Here is a 9,539-nt window from a genome sequence, read left to right as displayed (position 1 = left end):
GTTGGGAGTGATAGACTGAGAGATATCTTGCAGGTAGCTTAATGGGTAGGTGTATACAAATATATATTAGAGCTCGAGTTATCCTTAAATGGAATCTGCCTATAGACTGGAAGATAGAACAGTTGAAGTGAATGATAAATCCTGGAAATTCTGAAATTTTTTATGACAACTCTTTGCATTCAGTGGAGAAGACTCTACTTAAAAATACTCTGCAATTGATTCTCTGTTCTTTTTATATAAAACTTATATAATCTTTAATCTTTTTTAAGCATTGTTGTAAAGTAAATATACTCTACTATATCACTTATATATTTTACGTACCTTACACATTTTTTATACATACATAAAATATCTCCTGGCAGATAGATTTGTGTTATGTGTTTAAATCATTTTATATCCATTTCTAAGAGAAACCACAAATATTTCTTGCCTTGTTATTCTCTTAGCAGTAGATGTTAGTGTTCTATTGAAAACAGTTCAACTAAAAGCTACCCTAAGTTGTTTTTATATATAAATTTTTATTACATTTTAGCTTTAACATTGCCTTTGCACTTAAATCATTTTCTAATTATGTTTATTTTATTGTATTATTTTTTTTTTAAATACCTGTTAGCAGTTTTACACATTATTTATTTTATTCTATTTATTTTCTCTTGTTTGAATTTTATTTTTATTTTCTTTTAATTTAAATTTAAATTAATTTTATTTTATTTATTTTTTATTCTTGCCAAGGCACCTACAATCTCTCAGTTATCTTTTACTCACCTTGTATAAAGCTCTACCCACATAAATTATCGCCTTGAAGATACATTTGCAATATTTATGCTTAAAAAAGAAAAGAAAAAAAGACAACTATAAATTTTCTTGTATTCTTTTCATTTCTTATCATTTTATATAATTTTCTGGCTGCCTTGCCCTATCTCTAGGCCTACTGGGTATGCGCAAGAGCCATATAGATGACCAGCAAAAGGTCCTTTGGCATTTGCAAATTGGCAGTGGCTAGGCTCTGATAACTGCCCGGGCTCAAATGGCCAAAATGGCCAAATGGCCGGACTGCACATTAGGTTTAATTAAACGAAGTTAAGGGTCCATCAGGTGTTGAAATATTTTCAACAACAATTGCCAGTTGGCCTCTGGCTGTGTGTGTGTGTGTGAGTGTGTCCTGTCCTCACAGGATGTTCGCCACAAAAATGTCAATTTTAATGTGAATTTCATGTAAACGAAGCCAAGCAAATAACTTTCTCTCAGATTTACCAAAAAAATGTTGTTTGAACTTGACAAAAAGCCAAAAAAGCAAAAAAAGTACAGAGAGTACCAAATATTGTTAATTAGTTTGTAGTTTGCTAGAGGCTTCACTGTATTTATATACCACGTGCTCCATATGGCATTCATTAGACTGCGACACGAATTTGGTTTTCGTTATAATTTTTGCCTGCACCCGAGACTTTTGCGGGAGATGTAGTTCTCTCAACTAAATTATTAATGCCTGGCAGACGGCAGGTAAGGCAGCCCACGCTTGCCACAACAACCACACACACACACGCACACAGCTTAGACATCATAATTAACTGCGACATTTTTGGTGCGGCTTTCGCAGCAGTTTTTCAGACATTTGGCTAAACCAATTTGCCAGGTCTTATATTTTAAGCATTATTAATGGCCTTGTTGTTGTAAATATTGTTGTTGCTGTTGCTGTTGTTGTTGGCCAGCTTTGGCTGTGCCAGGCTTTTACTTTTTATTACATTTCATTACCTAGCGCATATTTAAATTCCATTCGGGCCGCACAGCTGCTAAAACTGAAAGAAGGTAAAGCCCAGCTGGCAGCTGTCACAACATAAATGTCTGCCAGGACATTCAGTGAAGCGTGCAAAGCCAATGAGCTAAACGCATGCATTAACATTATACGGGCATGCCATGGCCCAGCAGGACGAGGGTCCTTGCAGCCATCATCTATCGTTTGCCCCATAAACATCTAATTGTTTGGATTTGTAAACACAGTTTGGTCGAGAAAACTTTGAAATGCTCGGAAGTTTACATGGGAAAATATCCCAGAATGGGCATAAGTGGTAAATTGAAATGGGAAATTTGTTTTTATGGGTGCTTTTTAGCCTCAAGCCTTGACGTTTTATTGTTTGATTATTTTAATATTGTATATTGCATACCATATAACGGTTTATTTCATGAGCAAATGTTTAGATGCAAATTTAATATATATTAAATTTTTATATATGTATATATTTATAATATTTGTAATATTAATATATTATTTATATATGTATATAGCCTATATAAAATAATATTAAATTTGTATTCATAATATATAATAATATTAGTATTTATTTTTTACAACCTGCGCTTAAAATGTGATTTTTAATTAAAATTAGAATCTATAAAAAATAAGAAAGGGATATTTTTTTTGAGAATTCCATTTTTTTTTTAAAGATTTTTTAAAATAAAAATTTTTAGTGCTTAGTTATATTATCTAATATATATATACATCAGACAGGCTCTCAGATCTGATTAAGCCTTGTCAATTGCTTATGATTAAGCAATCAATTTAAGTGAATATCCACATTTGTTTAACTAAATTCAACTCTAAGCTTCAGTTCATTGCCTCTTGGTGTTGCTAGTAATATAAATATTTTAATTATGTATAAAATATTTGGCATGCCTTGAATGTTTTCTCTGCTCCCCTCTGGGTCTTAATTTCACTTTACGTTTTATTATTCATAAAAGCAACGCCGCTGGCCAGTTAAGTCAAATTTATTGCTCACAAGCTCGCGCAACTCTTGGAGCTGCCCTCTCTGGAGTGCTCTTTGATGCTGATTTGCAGCAGATTTGTCAATCGTAACTATGTGTGCGAATTTATGAGCTCGCTGTGGCACTTGAAGTTCTTCGACTCACAGCATTTCAATTTGTTGTTGCCCCACGTTGCGTTTGTGCTTTTCGTTTGCTTTTTTATAGACTACAGCAGGCCAACCTCGCCCTCGCCCTCTCTCTTTCCCTCTTGCTCTTTATATTTATAGTAAATAGAAGTAATTGCCCTCGTAACCCACTCTGGTACGCATAATGAACGCAACCCTAACTAAAGGCGCCTACAAACTTTGTTATTACGTATATACATATATATATATATATTTTGTTTTTTTTCGAGCTTTTACGAGTGCCGCTCGCAGCAGCTGCCTTTGCAGTTTGCCATTATCCTTTTTTTCGCCGCGCCCCCACGTCCCTCTCTCCCTCCCCCTCTCTTTCTCCTTTGCGGGTGCAACATTTTATGAACGCCGTCACGTTTATAAATGCAAACATTTAGCAGGGCGGCGGCTTATGGGCGGGCAGCGCACTGGGGATTTTAGTTGAGTTTTTTTTTTTTTTTTTCGGAGGCTCTTAACTATTTAACAGTCGTTGGGCGTTTTTAGTTTCATTTTCATTCTCGTTTTCATTTTCATTTTCATTTTGCGAATGCAGCAAGTAAAAGCAATTTACACGCATTTCGGCGAGTGCGAAACGTGTCTTGGCCCTTAAGTCTTTATGAGCGCGAATTGGGTCCAGCCAAAGGCTATAAACAGGCATCCCAAAGACCCAGGACACGCAGCTCCACTAACAGTTACATGGAATGAATTCGCTTTGCCTCTGGTCACTGCAAGTCGGTCAAGTGCGATTGCCAGAGCCACAGCAATTGCCACACAGCACGCTCAGCTCTAAAGTTGTTTCGTTTTAGCTGCCACAATTCGAGGCACTTTCACGCCCTTACACACACACACATACACAGAGAGAGAGAGTTAGACTGAAGCTTAGTTTGTATTCTGTTTAGATAATTTCAGTTGTTGCAGTTGCTGCTGCTGCTGCTGCTGTTGCAACATTGCTCGAGTGTTATATTTTGTTTGTGGCAGGGCACTTAGTTGTAATGCTCATTGGGCTTTGCACTTAAATTGTTGCCTACTTATGGGGGTCACTAGCGTCGACGGCCTCGGCCATGCTGCATTGTGCAGCTGAGCTTGGCTGCATTTGCTGCTTGATGTTCGGATTAGGCTTGGCAATTGCTGGACTTGTGTAAGAATCTGGCTGAATATATCAAGATTTCAAGTATTAAAGTAAAGCTTGATCAAGTTATCTAATGAGTATTGTAGAAGTTTGTATATAATATGTGCAATAATTCTCTCTGTAAGCTTGAAGTTTATTATATTTGCATTAAACAATGAGTGTGGGGTTTGATTAATCCATTGACGAGCTTTGAAAGTTCTTGTAAGCTAACTGTTGTACTAGACTTTAGTACGCTCAATGCTTAAAGCTTTTATTAATGTACTTTTTTATGTAGTTGAGGGATAGCAACGACAGAGGAAGAGAGAGAGAGCGCGAGAGAGAAAGAGAGGGAGGTAGAGAGAGAAAGAGCGAAAAAGAGAAAGAGAGAGAGAGTGGAGCATTGAGATTGATTTTTGTGGGTGCTAGCTTTTTGAGAATCCATTTACTCCCATACATTCAAGCTACCTTGTCTGCAAATTTATGTTTAAATAATTATAGATAGTCCTAGAAGATCATTAAAACTTTTCTTAAGTATCTATCAATCAATCTACTTTGTCCACAAATTTATTTATTAAGAATTATAGCCAGTCTTAAAAGCTCATTAAAGCTTTTCATATATCTTAAAGTAAATCCCACAGTTATTAAAAAATAATAATATTATTGAATCCTTGTCGCTTAAATTTAAATAATTGATAAGGACTACTATCCAATATTTTGATATTTTTTCCGCTTTTCAAAGTTCACAATTCATTCTATTTTCAACATTCACTGAATCACTGTGCAACTGAGTGATATTTTCATTCAGTGTCATTGCATTCCATTGGCTGTCAGTGAAATTGCGATGGCTCCATAATGTTGTTAGCTCTGGCCAATTGTTGAACGGCAATCGTTCATGCAGAAGATGTAAATACATATGTGCGAGAAGTCAATGCGGGAGCTGAGCGTTTGTCATTGTTCATGTGTCAAAACAACGAAACACATGACTGCACAGCAGAGCGCGCAATTTGAATAAAAAATCATCGAGGGCATTGCACAAATATTGAATAGTTTTTTTTTATTTGGTTTTCTTCCTCACTTTTTTTTTTTTGTGGCTCTGCTGCAAATCGACTCAAAATGATGCATTTAAATTTATTGAGTTTTTAAAGAGCTTGCTAAGTGTAGTGGCTCTTGACGAGTTGTAGATTGCAATTCAGCGCTGCCATGGATGCCACCAAATTGAATTGCTTACGAGAGAGACTCTCCACTGTTCAACTTGCAGAGAGAGAGAGAGAGCGAGAGAAACTTCAACTATCGCTTGGACTCGCGCATTGAATGAAGTTGGCGAGCAAATCTTATTTACAATGTTTTTCATCTTGGCTTACAAATTGAAATACTTTTTCAATTGTAGTTGCGCGTTTTGTGTTCGGCTTGTAGCTCTCATAGATATTGCAAGTTTTCTCGACTTTCTTGTTTGCCTTCAGCTGATGTCACTGAATGGATAAAGTTTTTCTTTTTGATATATCCGATACGCAATGATGTCATGGGGGTGAGGCTTAAGCTGTACTGTATGCACTGCATTTTTATACCAGTTGCAATTAAAGGCCTAGCATGAAATTTATGTCACGTCTCAGACATGGCCAAAGCAGATATTTTCCAGGCGCCTCACATACACACACACACATACGCTCGTTGGCTGGCCAGCCATTAAAATGTTTGTCATTCCCATTTCGGACACTGCGTACAGTTTTTCGCAAGTGCTTGATGTTCCGAACGTGATGTTTCGCCTAAACTGCCGCCTCTAGAGAACGTCACGTGGCCTCAGAGGCCTAAAAATAGGAAGAGCAGCTGCCCGACGAGAAGACCGTAGACTAAATGGCCGCAGTTAATCAAAGTTGGGTTTTTAAGTCCCCAAATGGAATATATATTTTTTAATTTAAGAGAATATTTTTGTGGGCCGTGAAGTGAATCGATGTGGGCAGTCTATGGTATTATATTGTATGTATAGAGAGTTGTGGATCCTTTAATCCCATTGCCATCTGAGAAATTGAATATAAAATATAATTTATTAAAGTATAAAATTAATGTATATGTAAATATAATATGTTGAGTAATATTATTGTTATTGATATGTATCGCATACAAAATATGAAAAGAAATAAACAAATAAATATTGTTTATTTGTATAAAAAATTCCAAAGTTGTTAAGAAATATGATATTAGTTTTTTTTAATGCTAAAAAAAAAGAAATTTTGTAATTTTTATAAATTTATATTCATGTGCATATCAATTTCTGATTTAAAATTTCTGTTTGACATATTTTTATATTAATATAACTATTTTTTTTAATTCACGAAAGTATGTAAATACTTATTTTGGGCATTTTAAAATTTTTAAAATTTATTTTTATATTAAATTAAAACATATTTGAGCTACATAATATATATGGAAAGCTTTTATATTAAATATAAAATAAGTATGCAGAGAATATTTTTTCTCGTAGATTTTCAAAGTCAAATTGAATAAAGTTGATCAGCTTTATTTTTAAAATGTACAATTATTTTTTAAAAATATATTTCCCATCTCTTTATTTAATATTTTTAATGGTATTTGAAATATTGTTATTTTCCGCATTTATGCGCATGATTTTAAACTTTATTGAAATTGTATGCATTTATTTTTAAAGAGTCCCTTGCATTGGTAAAACTCTTAAGCAGATTGTTATTAATTGAAGCTTTAATGCCGTAAGAGTATTACAGCTGCTTGCTGTTGCCTGGCCGCAGATTTGCAACTGTAAATGTTTCGCTTTGGCCAAGGTTTATGTGTGCTTTTCATTTTACGCATCTTTTTTTTACGACTTCGGCTTTGCATCTGTGTGGACATTCAATTTAATTAAAATGATTTTTGCCAATTTTAAATAAAGTATAAATATTTAAAGATTAAAAACGCCTATCGCTGCAGTCAGTTGGCCAATGCAAACAGACATAAATTACTGGCTCAATAATGTCTGTGTGTGTGTGTGAGTGTGCGTGTGTGAGTGTGCGTGTGCGTGAGTAAATATAATACGTTAAATCGGAATTGTAAATTGTGAATTTCCATTTATGGGCAGCCTTAACCCAAGGCGCAGTTTTCGGGCCCAATCTATTAATACAAATACACACATGCACGCACACACACACATACACACACAGTGAGAGATTGTGCCTGAGGCAAAAAGGATTGCTGTGAAGAAAAACCGAAATTGTATTTCATGGAAAATTAAATTTTCGGTACACAAATTCAATGGTCAAGTCATCAACATTTCGCCTACCTCTCGCTCTAATACTCACACGTGCCATCTCTCTCTCTCTCTCTTTCGCTCTCTATCCGCCTCTGTCTGTCTTGCTTTTGCTTTGTGCATGTGTAATAAATGCGCCAGAGAGTTTTTTTTCTGATATTTCTCTGTTCGTTTTGATGGGTTTTTCCTAGTGTGTGTGCGTGTGTGTGTGTGTGCGTGTGTGTAAGCTGACAGCTTGGCGAAATGCGAATTGTTGCTGTTGGAGTTGTAGTTACATGTCCATTGATGGAAAATCAATTGAATTTTGTACTTGGCTGGGGGCATTGGCAAAGACAGACGGAAGGACGGACGGACGGACGGACGGACAGACGGACCGCTGTCCAATCAATTCCGGCTGCACCAGGTTCATTTCAATCTTGTTGCAGTTATAACTTTTTTGCAACAATTACTTGACTACACTTGAAAGAGAGTGAGGAAGATAGAGAGAGTGAGGGAGAGGGAGATAGCGATAGAGTTGGTTACATTTTGTTATTGTTGCTGGTAATTGAGGTAGCCGAACATGGTAAAAGGCAAAATCTCGTCCTTAATGTGATTTGGCTGCAGCGGCTGTCCGGCCCTTGCGCCTCTGTGAATTAGGCCAATAAAAATTCCAATATGCCAGCCACTCGCCAGAGTCTTTGGTTGCCACTTCATCAGCTGCCAGCCGCAGTGCAGCCACGTTGCAGCAAGTGCAGCAAAGTTGTGTGGACAGTTTTTTGTTTTTTGTTTTTGAACTCTGTTTCAATCACTTTCTCATAGTTTGCTGTGCACAACCTTGACACAGGCCACGCCTATTGCGCGGGGGCTGAGAAATGTGTCTTTAAACTTGAACGCTTCGTTGGTTTCTAGAGCTCTCAAGCGCCCCTCCTCTCTCACTCTCTCTCTCTCTCTATCTCTATCTCTGCTCGCTCTGTGTCTGTGTGTGTGTGTGTGTGTTGAGGGCTTTTCTAGTCCACAAAATTTTCTTATTACTTTACGCTTCAAGTAATTTTCCCACACTTGCGCTTAATTTAATTTTTGCTACCCACTTCTCGTTCTCAGTTATTTTCCCTTTTAGTTGCAAGTGGCAGGCAGCAGGCGGCACGTTGCACGTTGCACGCTGCACGCTGCGCGCTTCGAGCTGCCGTTGCACATAGTTTGATGTGGCGGCGTTGCTTGCCTTGCGTCGACTCCAGTAAAAGTTTAACAAATTCAGTCAAGTTTGCAACTCTCTCTCTCTCTCTCACTCTCTCGCTCGGTGTGTCTGTCTCACTTGCAGTCTCTGCGGTCCTCTTCCCGTGCTTAATTAGCGCTTGATATATGAAGGTGTAGCAGCAAATTGCCAGCTCGATCGGCATGTAAAATCGGCACAAACTTTGAATTAGCATTTGCTGCAAGAAATTGCACCGCCCACCGCCCACCGCCCCCATTTGGAATTCAAATTTGTTACCTGCTCAGGTAAATACTACCAGCAGCAATGTTATAGAGTTCACTGGAAATGCAGATAAGATTTGTGAGCTGTATGCGGAATTGAGGTTAGCATGAGCTCAGATGTTAGTCAAAGATAACATTAATGAAGATTCTAAAGAAAGTTGAGCTGTATTTGTAGACATCTCTATATATGATCTCAACTTGTGCTATGCTATATTTATATTCTTGTCCAGTTCCAAATTTGCCACATTCCATAACTTTAAATATTAAACATCATTTTTTGAGCTCTCACAAATCCATTTGATAAATTATCTTGTTAGCCGCTGTAATCAACGGGCGAGATAGCGCCACAGGTAGCGTCCACAGGTGGTGCGCTGCAGCTGTCTCTGCTTGGGTGAGTGAGCAGCGCTCGTCAGTTGCCCATAAGTCTCTATTAAAGTTCACTTTGGTTATTTATTGTTGTGATTGTTATTTATTGGCATGGCGCATAGTTAGGAGCGCTGCTTAAAGGCAATAATTGTTATTAATGGTAAGCGAAGTTGGCCGAAACTCGGAGTAATAGAGACTAGGCTAGCTAGATTGAACTGCGTTCTTTAATTTTATATTATACCATTCTTATATTATAGTGTATATATTGTTTAATTACAGTAGAATCCCGATAGTTCGAAATGGCAAGGATATCGTTTTTTTCGATTTACACAGATACTCAAATTATCGAGAATTATTGAGAGCGAATTTATTTCATGGGGAATTGAATTTTGGCCGTTTCTATTTTCTTTCTTTTTTTGGATTTACACAGAAATTCAAACTATCGAGA

This window comes from Drosophila navojoa, chromosome 5 (assembly GCF_054131105.1).
Source record: "Drosophila navojoa isolate 15081-1374.11 chromosome 5, UAZ_NAV_1.0, whole genome shotgun sequence".
In the NCBI taxonomy this organism is placed as follows: domain Eukaryota; kingdom Metazoa; phylum Arthropoda; class Insecta; order Diptera; family Drosophilidae; genus Drosophila; species Drosophila navojoa.
The sequence above is the reverse complement of the archived record's forward strand: the minus strand, read 5'-3'. Positions refer to the sequence as shown.